A 14,527-nucleotide genomic window follows, 5' to 3' on the forward strand; every position below is an offset into this window, starting at 1 on the left:
GCTTTAATTTCCACTCGATTTTCGATGGAACTTGCTATGTGTAGGATTCTCATTCAGAATATTATCTAGACTTGTTATGTTTCCTCTGCTCGTCCACATTCCATATGTGGGAGTTGGGCAGAGAGAGAGTTGCTCCTGTGCACTGTGGATGTGTAAGCTGTTTCCTCCAATAAACTTGTTTTCCAATCACATCATTTCTATGTGATTACTTCCCAATTTTGGCGCCGTTTGGGATCTTGAAGAGAATCCATCAAGGATTTTTTTTTTTTAATGGAACAGAGTGCACTTCTCTCCTACTATTTTAAAGTTTTGCGAATTGAGGTTACTTCCAAAGGACTCCAGTGTGGAAGAAATTGTGTTACTGACTTCTTTACTTGTTGGTAAAAAAAATTCCACCTGGTATTTTTCAACAGATTGACTACTGACTCATCGTGAGAACTCTTTGTGCATGACTGTTTTTTATGCCCAGTTTTGGAATAAGAACGTGTGAATTTGAAGCTGTTCTATGTTAAAGAATCCAGCGTTTAATGTTCTACAAGCTCAGCACAGTGGGATTTAATGGCAGGAAGCTATCAGTGCTTTTACGAGCTGACGAGTGTTAATGAAACCAAGAACTTAATGGCAGGAAGCTTATAGCGTGTTTGCGAGCAGCCAAGCGTTAAGAGAGATTGCATTTCTGTGAGTTATTCTTCTGAAAGTGAAGTCCCGGATTTCATGTATTTCAACATTCACCTAATTTTGGGTGCTCAAATGCTGTGTTAAACTGCCAAACATTTCATATAATTACAGCCTACCTGGAGCGTGGAGATTCTTGACAACGCAGTGTTGAAAGGATTCTGTGTCATCGCGCTGTGTTTGTCTGCCTCGTTCCTCGTTGCCAAGCGACACTCCACGCGTGTTTGGAAGTCACTTTCTGACTCATCTTAACGTCGGACGTAAGACATACTCCTCTGGCATCCATTTTTTTTTTTAAGCAAGGCTGTCTTTTATTTTTATTTGCAAGACGATTTCTGGGTTCACATTCTGCCTCCTCAAGTTAATTTTGCTTCCATTTTCAGGTACTGTTTATCCAAGTTCATTTGTTTTTAAAGCACCTTTTCTGGAACATTTCTTGATATCGGTGACTACGAAAATTCATCTCTTTCAAGCATCTTTCCTGGAACATTCCTTGACATCGGTGACTACGTTTTTCTCTTTCGATTATTATTTTGTACACTGTGCAGTCTCATCATTACCTTTGTGACATAGGTGACCACATCTTTCATTTTAACTTATTTCTTTGACAATTAATTTTTTTTCCCATTCACTGTGTATTTCAAATTGTGATCAGTTTATGTTTTAAGTGTCAGAGTGTCCTTTCTATCTGCCTGTTCAGTACCTGGAGAAGTTTAACATGTCCAATATTATTGCTCCCCCACATTTTCTACCAGCTGCTGGTGAGCCAAAAATGGAATGGGACCTATGGTACCTAATGTTTTTGGCGTATGTTGACGTTTTGGAGGAGGATGGTTGTTCTCCTAAAAGAAAATTGGCACTGCTGAAGAATTGTTTGGGGGGGCAGGCTTGAAGGAGTTAGCAAATCTACCTCCTATAGATGGGTCTGGTGACATCAATGTCTTTGAGGTCACCGTTAAACAAATGAGCATTAGGTTTGGCAGGAAAATTAACACTGTCATGGAAAGGTTTAAGTTTTACTCAAGGGGTCAGAAAGAGGATGAGTCTATTGAGAATTATGTAGCTGCTTTACGCACTTTAGCTAGTTCCTGTGCTTTTGGGACTATTAATTTCGAACAAGTTTTGAGGAACCAGATAATGATGAAGACTAAAAGTAAGAAGATTCAGGAACGTTTGTGGATGGGGACAGAATCTTCTCTTAGTGCAGTGTTGAATATTGCTAAAGGTATTGAACAATCAGAAATTTTTGCCAGCGAGATCAGGGGACAGGTGGTTAAAAATAAGGAAATTATCCCTGAAGTAGCTGTTGTAAAAGACTATTCCAATCCCAGGAAGCCTCCTTTTGTTCCTTTTAAGAAGGGGAGTTTTGGAAAGGAGAATAATCCATTTGTAAAGAAATTCTCAATTAGTTTGCTACAGGTGTGGTGGCACTGACCATGTAGGAAGTTACAAGGGGTGTCCCTCTTGGAACAAAATTTGCATCAAATGTAAAAAATCTGGTCATTTTAACAAAATGTGCAGATCTTTTCAAAAGGTGAATTTGGTGTCGTTTGAGGAAAATGAAGAGAATCAAGAACAAATTTCAGAAATTAATAGTCTATTGTGTGTCAGTGACACTAAGTGCAAAGGTTTTCCCAGTGATAAAATTCTGGTCAATGGGAAGGAAATTTCCATGCTAATTCATTCTTGTGCTTGGTACAGCATCATTGGCAGAAATGTTTTTGATGAGTTTTGGAATACTACAAAACTTTTGCCACCTGATATACAACCTGGTGGTTACTCCGGTTACAAAATTAGTCTTGATCGTTTTATGTGGGCTGACCTTAAGTTTAAAGACAGAACAACTAGAGGGAAGGTTTATGTTGCGACTAAAGGAGCTTCAATTCTTGGGTGGCCTCATCAGCAGGAAATGGGTATCAATCTTGATCCAAATGCTTCTCCTCCTGTTTATATTGTTTCCCCTGAGGATGATGAGTTCGTTAGTAAAATAAGAACTAAATTCCCTTTAATTTTTACAGATAATTTGGGAGAATTTGTTAATTTCAAGCATAAAGTTGTCCTTAAGGAGGGCGCTGTTCCTGTCCGACACAGAGTTAGGAATGTACCTTTAGCTTATCGTGAAAAATTGAAAGTAATTCTATCTGATTTAGTATCCAAGAAAATAATTGAACCCGTAGAATCTTCTCCTTGGGTTTCGCCAGTGGTTTTATCGCTTAAAAGCAATGGCGAACTTCCTTTATGTGTGGACCGCCGCAGCTTAAATAAGGAGATTTGGATTGATAGGCACCCCCTACCTCAAATTCACCAACTTATTTCTATACTTTATGGGGCTTGTGTGTTCTCCACGTTAGACTTAGCCAGTGCCTATCGCCAGGTGCTTTTACATGATGAATCCAAGTATCTGATAACCTTTATCACACCAGAGGGCATGTTTCAATATTGTTGCATGCCGTTTGGTTTAGCAAGTGCGGCATCTGTGTTCCAGAGACTTATGAAAGAGGTTCTTGAAGGTTGTGAGGGCACTATCGTCTTTCAGGATGACATCCTGATTTTTGGGAAAGATTTTGAACACCATGATAAGAACCTAGAGAAGGTACTACTACGGGTACAAGAGAAAGGGTTATCTCTGAAGTTCTCTAAATGTAAATTCAGACGAAGCAGAGTGGAATATCTTGGCCATGAAATTTCGTCACAGGGCATTAAGCCTAAGTTCAACCACATACAGAGTATGTCTAATGCTCCTGCCCCACTGTCTAAAGAACAACTTGTATCAATTCTAGGTCTCACTGAATTTTACAGTAAGTTTGTGCAAGATTACTCCTCAAAAGTGTATCCTTTGAGATCTTTACTGAAGAAAAATGTAAAGTTTGTGTGGAACAATGAGCAAGAATGTGCTTTTAATTTGCTTAAGAAAGAAATCATCAATGCTCCGTTCTTGAGACCTTTTGAAGTTGGCAAAGATTGTATTGTGTAAGTGGATGTCAGTAATGTTGGTTTAGGGTCTGTGTTGATGCAGAGGAATTCAGGTGAGGAATATGTTGTGTCCTATGCATCAAGAACTCTACGGTGTGCTGAATACAATTATTCCACCATTGAAAAGGAATTGTTGGCGTGCACTTGGGCCGTTCAACACTTTCGGCAGTTCTTGTGGGGTACCAAATTTCGTTTGAGAACTGATCATAAGCCTTTAATCAATATGTTAGCTGCTGGTGGTGGGAGAACTTTGACTGTTCGTTTGGCACGATTGGATGCTAAACTTCAAGAGTTTCAGTGCGAAGTTGAATATGTTCCTGGACGTTTAAATGTGCATGCTGATTGCATGTTTTGTTTGCCATTGTCAGATTCCTCTGACATTTCTATTGTTGGTTCTGATACGGATGTTGTTTTTTCTATTGAAGATGGTAATGGTGAGGCATCCAGAGTCTGGTCTGAAGTTATTTCTGAAACTGAATGGAAAGCAGCCAAATGTGAAGATAGTATTTTGTCTGATATTGTGAAGTTTATGCAATTGGGTTGGCCTGAAGAACGCAAGTTATCTGGTGATCTTTCTACTTTCTGTAAAATTAAAGATGAATTAATGTTTGATCAAGGGTTTTTAACTCGTGGTGATAAAATAGTTCCTCCGTCAAAGCTGAGAGAGAAAATTGTTTCTATGGCACATGAGGGACATTTGGGTATGTCTAGCACCAAGAGACATATTAGGGAGTTCTATTGGTGGCCTGGAGTCGATTGTATGGTTGACAAATGGGTCAGGTCATGTCCTCCTTGTTTCCATAGTGACAAATCGACCAAGCCTATGGTTTTGGTGTTTCTCCTGTTGAATTTGTTACAACGCCATGGAAAAAACTTGGGATAGATATTGTTGGTCCACTCAATTTGTCTACCAACAGGGATGTTTTTGTTTTGGTGCTGATTGATTATTTCTCTAAATGGCCAGAGTTGAAGCTTGTTGATATGATTGGTTCAGCGCAGGTCATTGAATTTATGGATGCAGTTTTTTGTAGGGAGGGCATTCCCGCAGAAATTGTTTCTGACAATGGTCCTCAGTTTATCAGTAGAGAGTTTGTTGCTTTTCTTGAGAGGTGTGGAGTAGTACATAAGAGAGTATCTAATTATAATCCTCAAGCCAATGGTCAAATAGAACGCTTCAACAGAGTCATTAAAGAGTCTATTCAACTTGCAATTAGACGTGGTTTAGATTGGAAAAAGCCTTTACGTGCAACCTTGTTGTCGTATCGTACTTCTCCCAATTCTGTTACTGGCTTATCCCCTTTTGAGATGTTGCGTGATAGGAAGCCAGGTTCAAAATTAACACCCTGGTGGATTAAAATTAAAATTCCACATGATTCCTTGGTTGACTCTTCTTAAGTTAGAGATAAAGTTCTGGAGTATCAGAGTAAAATGAGAGGAAATTCACGGGGGACTATTACCAACAGTTCTAAAATTAAGGTGGGAGATTTAGTTTGTGTTAATTTTGGTGGTGCTTATGGCAATAAGTGGGCCAAATGGTCTGACCCATGCAAAGTGTTGGAAGTGTTTAGTAAGGCCGTAAGGGTAGAAGGTGATAAGAGTTGGAATTTTAGACGTATTTCCTTATGTAGAACTGGATGTTCCAAGGTGATTCCATGTGCTGTTTCTCCTAAACCTTATAACAATCAGGATAATTGTGTGGCTTTGCTAGCCACATTTGGTTGTGATTATTCTACTTTTGTTTCAAGTGATACAAGTAATTCAACCTTTAACACTGCTGCTTCTGGTTCTATGAATGCAGATTCTTATTCCTTATCTTGTGACGATGTCAGTGGTTTGGGTAATGTTTATGTTGATTCTAGCAATGTTGTTAATTTAAGGAAAAGTTCTCGCATCAGACATTCTCCTCTTATTTTTTTTATTATTTTTTTTATTTATTTTTTAGGGGGGAAGGTATGTAGTATTCTCATTCAGAATGTTCTCTAGACTTGTTATGTTTCCTCTGCTCGTCTACATTCCATATGTGGGAGTTGGGCAGAGAGAGAGTTGCTCCTGTGCACTGTGGATGTGTAAGCTGTTTTCTCCAATAAACTTGTTTTCCAATCACATCATTTCTATGTGATTACTTCACTATGCTTTCGAATGAAGCCATATTTACAATTGGTGGGTGCTGGTGATGGATGGAGGCAGTTACAATATTGTAGTGAACAAGGGGGTAGTCAATAGCACACCTCTTATTAGGTGATAATCACACTTATAATAGGGTCAAGTTAATGGTATTCTGTCTTTAGCATGCTACTGGGTGTCATAGGGGTGCCTGTCCCTAAGGTATCTGTATCAAAGAATAAAGGTACAAGACGCAATGTCAGGACCTAACCTAGGCCAGCTTTCTCCAACCATGTTCCAATTCATTTAAAATATACGTATGCCAGAAAATGGGCAGTAGCCCAGTCTCCAGCATTATACAAAAATCATGTTGGATGGGATGAGGACTCGCCTCACCATAAAATCCAACTAAAAAATCAACCAACTGCACAAAGGCAGTACCCAGTTAAGCAAGAAGCTAAAAAACAGGTCAAGGAGATCTTAGATCAACTTGAATACCAGGGGGTGATTGAAACATGCACCTCGTCCATGAACAATCCTTTGTTTCCTGTCTCCAAACCAGACAATACATATCGTCTAGTTTTGGCTTACAGACATTTAAACTCTTGTTGCAAAACATTTGCAGTACAAAATGCACACAGTGCAGCACTAATGAATAACATTGTGCGTAAAAAATACAAAACCACATTAGATATTTCTAACGGTTTCTTCTGTCAAAACATTGCTCATGAAAGCAGGTATTTGAACGCTTTCTCAATTATGGGGACACTGCGTAACTTCTGTCGTCTCCCACAAGGATTCAAGAACACTCCTGGGTTATTCTCAGCGAGAGTAACAGAGTTGCTACAAACTTATGATGATGAAGCATTATCATACGTGGATGATATCTATCTGACAGATGATGACTTGGATAGGCACTTGAACAGAGTGAATACCATTATACTTGGATTCGCCTCTGAGGGCTACAAAGTCAATCTAGAATTGGCCATCTAAACATCCTGTTTCTGGGATACAAATTATCAAGTGAAGGCAAAAGCCTGGCAGCAAACTTTCTAGAGAAATGTGCGCTGTTCCAACCTCCAAAAACGCTGAAAAACTTAGTCGATTCTAGGATTCTTGAATTTCGGAAGAACATACATACTAAACTATGCAGAAAGGGTTAAATCTCTATATGAATTAATCAAACCCGATTTTAAAACAGTTAATTGGACACAAAACATACAGAAATTTTGTGTTCATTGCAAACAGACATGTTAGCAACAACACATTTACAAACACTCATAAATGTACGCAACTTAGTGATTGGAATCATTCCAGGACAATGCGGATTCACTTACTTAACTATTAACGAAGGTGAAAAAGAACCAATAGCTTACAAATCACACTTGTACACACAAGCAGAAATGAAATTCACTTCTACAGAAAAAATTCTGACAGAGGTTCAAACTGAAGTAGCAAAAGAGAGAGCCCTCGCATAGGGAAAGCGCATTATGGCCGTTACAACAGAACCTGCCTTAGAGGCAGTGACAAAAGCGAGCATTCTGAATGCTAAAGCTTTACATCAAAGATGGATACAATGGGTTAATTCTCTTGCTGCGAGAGACGTTGAATACGTTTTTTTATCCATATTTGAAAACACAAGCATTCCTTTTTTTTAATAAAGTTTTTTTATTGCAACAATAAGCAAAAACATGCCATGATACATCAACACACATAATCGGACTTCCGGTCCACAGCTTGCACTTTTTGAATGTCTTACACAGCCATTATGCCAACAACCCCAGATGGGAAGGCGGCGATAGCAAATAGAATCTAGAGACAATACAATAAGCATATAACTAGATGTCCCCCAGTAGCTCAGCACGGATGTGCGACCCTTGCGTCCTTCAGTTCCCAAAGCACAAAAAAACCACAGTTTCAGTGTACCAGTGTGTTGCCACACGCCCTCTCCATTCTGCGCTAGCAATCCCGTGCAATACTCACACTCGGCATCCCCTCTCCCATAGTCCCTTTACAACAACACAAACCCCAACTACACTCAATGGGTCGCTAAGGGTTGTCAAGCGTGGGGCACCCTAAACACCACCAACAGTCTCACTGGAGCCTGTACCAACCGCACCAGCTGTTCCTCCTAGTTCCTTATCCTGCCCTCTTGTATTGTTAAGCATATATGCAGTATATAGTCCCCAAAACATCTTCGGGCGGGTCCTAGGTGGGAGCAGCTCACTAAAACACAAGCATTTCTACAATACGAATAAGAATGTCCTCTGCCTGCTGAAATTCTGCCTCTAGAGAATTATGAATGTATAATTGATACTGACGGATCAGCTCAACCCGCTACGGGGGCAAACAAGCATATAGTACGGTGTGCGCAATCGTTAAAGGTCGTTGGCGTGACTCATAGTGTGCGATTCGTATTATTGTGTTCATTCTTACAATGAATACTTGCAGACCTGGATTAAAAACAGTTTCAAAGATGTAAAAGGTGGCACAATCAAGCATAAATTGCTTTGGGAACAAGTAGTTCAGTTACAAGAACTACAAAAAACTCACAGGATACATACACCGAGTCATCAATGTGATGGCGTTCACGTTGCAGGGAATTCGTTGGCTGATGACGCCGCGAAGGCAGCGGTGCAAACAGCTTCCGTAGCTGCAATCACTCATTCAAAAACAAAAATAGACGGCAAAATAATGCAAGCTGTCAATGCTTCAAGCAAAGACAGTGGTAAAACATTACCGAAAGGATTTCCACTCAAATACTCATACATAACTGATGCGAACAATGTTCTGTTTGCTTGAATCCCTGGAGTGGGGGATAGAGTAATTCCAAACATGGACCATAGATTAGGACTAACCTTAGCAGCACATGAAAGGCTTGCCTCTGCACACACAGGTGTTTCCGCCTTAGTGTCATTATTAAAACAGAGATACTGGTGGCCGCGCATGAGGAAACAAACCAGAAACTATATTTTGGAATGTGAAATCTGTCAAAAGATGAAAGCCTCAACTGTGAAACGTCCTGCGCAGACACCCCTGTTATTTTCAGATAAACCATTAGCTGAACCACTGCATTCCCTTAAAGAGGGATGGTCACTATAAATGCATCAGGGTCGCAGTGGATTCTTGCACAAGATTCGTTTGGATGTTGCCTCAGCGCTCGCTGACACTCGAACTGTTATAAAACATTTGCGAGTCTTTATCGGCACATAGGCAGTTGGCACGCTACATTCTGACCAAGGTCTCGCGTTTAACTCTCGAGCTTACAATGAGACCATAGCCAATTTGAGCGTTGCATTGTGGTACTCTAGTACATTCCATCCTGAGGGAAATTCAGTTGTGAAGATAAAAAAAAGGGACATAAAGCAATCTATAACAGCAAGGGTATTAGGTTCTGGTGACGGGTGGGTCAAATATCTAATAAGTGTCCAACGTAGTTTTAGTAATCTGTCAAGAAGTTCTCAAGGGGGTATCACTCCACACGAAGTCCTTTTTTTGACCAGAATGATCGTACCGGATCTCAATTGTCAGACTTCAGTGGTAGAACAAAAACCCTTTGATATCAAAGATCGTTTGGCTGTTTTACAGGACTTGAATGAAATAAGAACAAAACAAAGCAACGTGCTCCTGAAGCCAACGGCCACTGAAGAGAAACTGAAAGTCCCAGGAAAGCCTGCCTGGATTCCAAAGATTGGGGATCTAGTCAGAGAAAAGATCGCAGACAAGAAGAAATTTGGGCCTTCTTACAGACAACCTGTACCTGTCCTAGCAATCCACGGATCAAGAACAGTAATACTGCCGCCCCTTGCTGGAAAGAAGGAGAACCGGTCCGTATCCATCGACCTGGTAAAACCACATCATGTGGCTGATCATAAGCAGTAGGCCAAGTGTACTCTAAAGATGTAGCAGATGTCCTAATCTGGCTACTATCCAAGAGGTTCAAACTGAGAGACTCATCACCATTGAAGAATCTGCAGTGTGAAAAGAAGGACTATGCAACAAAGCTATGGAACTTGTACCTCTTGAAACCCAAATAACAATTTGTCAAGAAACGCCTGTCTACAATGAAATAGCATCTGACTATACAAATGTAACAAGTTATCAAGTGGTTCCAGCGATTTCAACAAATCCTGATGCAATCCCTACAATTGACAGAACTGCCTCTGGCTATATCATTAACTTTGATACGTTTTCTGAGGATCCAATTGAGCCTGTAAAAATAACTTTCAAAGAACAAGCAACAGAACTTTTTCAACACCTGGAAAAGACTTATCTGGTTTCACCATGGATTGAACTTTGGATTTTGTTGGGTGTGCTTTTTCTTCTACTTAAGTTGACTCTGATAACACATTTGGGAATGCTGATAACTGGAAGATATATCACAATGGACACAGCAAGTAAGAACATCAATTTACTTCTCAAGCCACACAAATCATCCCATCGTGAACAAAGAGACTTGTCATCAGTGAACATCACAGCCGTTCCTATACCTGGTGGTATAGCCTGGGACAGAACTGATTATGAAATAATTGGCCCGTCGGAGCTGTTGAATATTCCACACCAGTTAAATATTTCCTTGAATGACTTTGTTTCATCTAGTACCTTTTCTGATGATTGGGACTTCGAGACTGTTAATATTATGATGTCAGATTTAGAAATGTCTGCTGTATTTACAAATCATGAATAATTAGAAGGTTCAGCAGACTATGAACAAATGTATTGTTATAATCATTATGGTCAATATTTTGTGCACACATCCGCAAATCCTACAAATGTCCTAAGGTATAACCAGTGGGAACATTGTCCTACACCACCTAAGGATAGCTCAAAAAAAATATTTGGGAACATTTCCATACTTTTCAGGTTTCAATGTATCCAATCCAGATTCATTTTTCTTTAAAAATGTTAATAAGACAGGAATGAAAAGTATGTTGACAAATACCAAACAGATTTATTCTGCAGCCTTTTTTTGCCCAAGTGGCTAGTCAGGGTTTCGACTTTCGAAAAGACAACATTGAGACAAAAACTGTCTGGTGTACAAAAGATTGGCAAGTGCGGGGGATGGAAGCTTTATTTAGAGCCTGCATTTTCCCAGAACAAATAATGTTTTTGAATGACACTGTTCAACAGACATCCTGTCTTGGGTTAGCCAAGATAAAAACAGTCCATACCCAAACCGTTTACCGATAGCACTAACCTTTCAGAGGGGGAGGTTGACGTACATACTATTTTGCATCACAACAGAAGAGATCCAGATTGGAATAAATGGTTGATCTGGCCCACAGACACAAACACCTGATAAGATAGATTCCTGAAAAAGAGCCAGGGTTTCAAATTCAATAGGCCAGACCCAAGATATGTTCAGAGACAGCGTCCAGGAACAGTAACAACTTACAGTGTAGAGAAGCTGTGCCTTGAATGGATACAAAGATCTACACTTAGGCTGTAAAACAACACTAATCTTTACTTAAAGATGGCGCTGATCTAAGGGACTTCTTGCAAGGACCTACTAAAACGCATCAAAAATGTTGTATATATGCTGGTATCTATGCATTTTATAATGAAGCATGGAAGAATATGCAAGCAGAGACTGCAGAAAGAATACGAGAAATTGATTGTATTAATTTAGAGAAAACACTCTCTGTAGTTGACAATGGGTTAACGACTCTGTCGTCCAGGATATATTCTTTGGACAGCATAGTATCATCTGCTATAGACATCATTGAACAGGACTTGCTCATGTTGCAACATGGACAGTCGCAATTACGTTCTATCATGCTATTAGGTTGGACATTGCAAAACCTTAGTTCAGGCTATGTGCCTTGGCGTTTAATCAATACTACGTCACTGTTTTCAGAATTCAATCTCACTGATAAACAGATCAAATTGGCACAAAGGGGAGCAGACTATACGGTGCTGAGCATTGAAAAACTGGAAAGATTGCCATTTACAGTCACCGAAAAACCAGCCACTGAATGGATAACTAAGGTAAGTATGAGTGAAATTTGCGAATTCGCGGTATGCGAATTCGCGCAAAAGCAAATTCGCAGCCCGCAATATCCGCAAATTTGCGCTTTTTCTTTTTGCGTGTCCGCGGGGCGATGTGCGTGTTCGCGGGGTTTTTCAGCGCGGCGACCGCGAAGTTACCCAAGGGGTCGTACATGGGCGCAGCACTCTTGTTTTCAGTGTTCGTGTTGCGTATTTCCGTTTCTGGGCGCCTGTTGCATGTTCGAGATGTGCATTTCCTATGTGCGGGTCGCAATTGCGTGTACGCGTCCGTTTTTGCGTGCTCACGTGGGAAATATCGCGCAAACTTACCCACGCGGCCGCAATGGGCGCGGCCATCTTGTTTTTCAATCATTGCTATGGTTTTGGGCATGCTGTTTCAATCCTCCTTTAATCTTTGCAATCCTTTGTTTCTTTGAACTTTTTAAACTTTTTTTTACTCATTACAAATCTCTTTATTTTTGTACATTTATATTTTGTGTTTTTTTCTACTTTTGGTTACTTTAAAACTACTTTTTGTAACTCTCCCTATCTTTTTTTCTTCAGCTGTCCAGCACCATGGCAAAGGGAGCCGGGAAGAACCTTAAGAGGAAGGGTCCCGCACCCCGTACCCGGCTCCCTTGCGGGCGCTTAAGGGGGGAGGAAGTAACTGCCCGGGAGGTCTTCAGCGAGATGGAGGTGGCCGCACTGGTTTTCTTTGTACAGCGCCACCTCCCCAAGACCATTGCGGCAGGCGGCAGGCGGCAGGCCCGGTACCGGGTACGGGCTCCGGGATCGTCGCCAGCTATGGGAGAAGATGTGCCGGGCCATGTATCGGGAGTCTGGTGTCCGGCACACCTACAACCAGATGGCGCCCCGGTGGTCCGACATCCTGGACCGGGAGCAAGACCTGCTCAACCTGCTTGGCGTCGAGATCCCGGGCCTTGGTGAGTAGTAGTAGCTGGTATGTAATCACTACTTTGTTTTCTCCTGCTCTGTGTTATGATATTGCAAATATTTGTTTTTTCCGAAGAGCAAGAATGCTGCCGGATACATTGCAGGTAAATTATGTTTCAAAAGCTTCTGTGATTGCAGGTGCTCGCCTGCTCACTGGCGGTGCTACTAAGTATGGGCGGAAAATTCGTTCCGCTCGCGGAATTTGCGGATTTTCTGCAATTTCACGATCCGCGAATCTCGCAAAATTGCAGAAAAATCCGCAAACTCTCGAGCGGGATGGATTTTCAAAAACTGAAGTAAATGCAGCACTTACAGGGTTACAGCAGGTGCCCAAGTTGAAGCTAATTTCTTTGTAACCATTTACAAAATTGTTACAAAGAAATTAACTTCAACTTGGGCACCTGCTGTAACCCTGTAAATGCTTCCTGAGGGGCGCCTCCAGAGATCATTGCCTACTTGCAACTATTCTCTGACCCTGCTCTGAACCTCGAAGCAGGGTCAGATAATAGTTACAAGTATGGCACAATGCTCCAGGCTGTCACAAAAATTAAACCACAACAGGAAGCACTTACAGATAAGAAAGCAGGTGCCGGACTTGAAGCTCAAATTCAGTAACACATTAACCGTCCCCAAATTAATTTGTCTCGGTTGAGGCTGGGCAGGTGTGCTTTCTCCCAATAATCTACAGTGGTGAACTAGAGGGTGCTGTAATGAACCAGAAGGCGCGGTTTTGAACCACAGGGTGGCAGTGGTGAACCAAGGGGTGCTGTGATGAACCAGAGGGTGGCAGTGGTGAACCAGAGGGTGGCAGTGGTGAACCAGAGGGTGCTGTGATGAACCAGATGGCGGCAGGGATGAACCAGAGGGTGGCAGTGGTAAACCAGAGGGTGGCAGTGATGAACCAGAGGGTGGCAGTGATGAACCAGAGGGTGGCAGTGGTGAACCAGAGGGTGCTGTGATGAACCAGATGGTGGCAGGGATGAACCAGAGGGTGGCAGTGGTGAACCAGAGGGTGGCAGTGATGAACCAGAGGGCGGCAGTGATGAACCAGAGGGTGGCATTGGTGAACTAGAGGGTGCTGTGATGAAGCAGAGGGTGGCAGTGATGAACCAGAGGGTGGCAGTGGTGAACCAGAGGGTGCTGTGATGAACCAGAGGGTGGCAGTGATGAACCAGAGGGTGACAGTGATGATCCAGAGGGTGGCAGTGGCGAACCAGAGGGTGGCAGTGATGAACCAGAGGGTGACAGTGATGATCCAGTGGGCGGCAGTGGTGCACCAGAGGGTGCTGTAATGAACCAGAGGGTGGCAGCGGTGAACCAGAGGGTGGCAGTGATGAACCAGAGGGTGGTAGTGGTGAACCAGAGGGTGGCAGTGGTGAACCAGAGGGTGCTGTGATGAACCAGATGGCGGCAGGGATGAACCAGAGGGTGGCAGTGGTAAACCAGAGGGTGGCAGTGATGAACCAGAGGGTAGCAGTGATGAACCAGAGGGTGGCAGTGGTGAACCAGAGGGTGCTGTGATGAACCAGATGGTGGCAGGGATGAACCAGAGGGTGGCAGTGGTGAACCAGAGGGTGGCAGTGATGAACCAGAGGGCGGCAGTGATGAACCAGAGGGTGGCATTGGTGAACTAGAGGGTGCTGTGATGAAGCAGAGGGTGGCAGTGATGAACCAGAGGGTGGCAGTGGTGAACCAGAGGGTGCTGTGATGAACCAGAGGGTGGCAGTGATGAACCAGAGGGTGACAGTGATGATCCAGAGGGTGGCAGTGGCGAACCAGAGGGTGGCAGTGATGAACCAGAGGGTGACAGTGATGATCCAGTGGGCGGCAGTGG

The sequence above is a fragment of the Lissotriton helveticus genome, chromosome 7 (genome assembly GCF_964261635.1).
Source record: "Lissotriton helveticus chromosome 7, aLisHel1.1, whole genome shotgun sequence".
Classification (NCBI taxonomy): Eukaryota; Metazoa; Chordata; class Amphibia; order Caudata; family Salamandridae; genus Lissotriton; species Lissotriton helveticus.